Source organism: Pinus tabuliformis, chromosome 7 (genome assembly GCF_031772625.1).
Source record: "Pinus tabuliformis cultivar Carrire ecotype Pingquan chromosome 7, CPIR1, whole genome shotgun sequence".
Classification (NCBI taxonomy): domain Eukaryota; kingdom Viridiplantae; phylum Streptophyta; class Pinopsida; order Pinales; family Pinaceae; genus Pinus; species Pinus tabuliformis.
This window is the reverse complement of record NC_142293.1, coordinates 1,985,532,069-1,985,533,986: the sequence shown is the minus strand read 5'-3', so window position 1 is coordinate 1,985,533,986 and position 1,918 is coordinate 1,985,532,069.

Genomic DNA, 1,918 nt, shown 5'->3' with positions numbered 1-1,918 from the left:
GGAATGCTTAATGCAATTCCTGGAACTCTTCCAAAACTGGCAAGAAGATGGAGTCTTCTGCTAGAGGAAGTGTTTTCAATTGTGTTCCTGGAACTCTTCCAAAACTGGCAAGAAGCTGAAGTCTTCTGCTAGAGGAAGTGTCCTAGATTGCCAACTGAAGGCATGTTCATGGGCATCTTAGTCTCTGGCTACAACTCTGAAACTGGTGTGGCAGGTTGTGGCTCAGGCTCGCTTGATGTGACTTTGAAGCTTGTAGATGACCATCATTTCCCCCCCTGTCAGATACAAGGTGAGAAGATGGAGAAAAATCAACTGCAAGACTGTTCAATACTCTGGAACAAGTTCTGACATGTGTTTGGAATATCTTATTGGCTGTTGATGCCCATTGCCAAGAAGCGATCCATCCAAGATGAATATTTGTTCTTATAGGGTGTTTGTTGCTGAAGCATCTGTGTGAAGAATGACTGGTTTTATGATAGTGCTTACATGGATGAAGATCAAAACAGTGATCTTTCAAATGGCCAACTCGGTCACAGTGTTGGCATTTCACAATCTGTTGTTGTTGTTGTTGTTGTGGAAGAGGGGCAGAATCTGGAATAGCTGGAGGTGAACTGTCATGAGGAGCAAGTGAACTGTCATGAATGAATCCAGCACTCTGAAACTGAATGGGCTTGGCATAGTCTGGAATATGAAAGGACAAGTCCTTGTCATATCCAAGACCAGTTCTGTGCTTGTTGTGGACAAGTTGTTCCCAAGGTCTGATGATGGGCTTGGGAAGTGCAGACTGAGTTTCTGCATCTGGATGTACAACTGTTGCTTTATTTGAATGAACTATAACATTATTGACTTGCTGCTGATGGGTGGTTGTCTCAATGTTCTGAACAAAAACAAGTTCAGAATGATGTCTATTTTGATGTAGCTCTTCTTGCTGTAGCTGTGATTCAAGCTGCAAAAAATCAATCTTTTCCTGTGCATTTTGTAGACAGACCTGAATATCTGTGAGAGAAACTTTGCTGACTTTTAATATATCATGAGTAGTAGACGACATTAGAGTTTTGAGGAACTCTAATACTTCACTGATTCTAGCCATTTTTTTTATTTTTTTTTGCAATGTCAGATTTACACCTCACAACTACTACTCAGTGCAGAAAAGTACTACCTACTCACAGTACAGAACAATATCCTTTATACATGTGCAGCAAATGATAAGAGTTCAACCAGCAAGCACCGATTACAATCCATTACATGAAAATAAGAGTTTACTCATGACCAGCATTATGTTCTGACAAAACAATCGACAAAACTTTTCTCCATAGAAGATTACAATCAGCCCACCAAACTCTTTATGCAGCAGTTGAAGCAAGGAATTAATGCACTATAATGAATTTTAAATAAAAAGCCACATTGGGGCACCAACAACTGCAAACTTGCTTGAATCCTTCAAATACTCCTTCACTTTCTCGGCCAGTGGAAAAGAATAGTCAAGTTCAATAGCGACTGTAACCATTCATGATAACATGTGGAATAGCTACAATTGTGGGATTACAGATTCCCAGAGAAAGAATTGTACATAATCTCATAATCTTATGTGGAACAATGCAGATATATAAACCAAGTCAACGTTGCAATTTCATGGGTTTCATAGTATAAATTCACCACCTGCTGATATAACTACCAACTAAAGACACTTGACTCACTGCTCAACGCACATACTAGAAAACAAACCTGTCTTGTGGTAATGATATTGAAAGCTCTTGGTCGCTTTGCCTTCAGTATAATATGAGAAATGCTACCAGAAATCATTAAAAAGACTTTGATATCCAATGTACCACATAAAAATTCAATGCGCCATGGAAGATTCAAACTTCATTGTGGACTCTGCAAGTTGTTACTTCTCTCCCCTTATAAACAACAAATA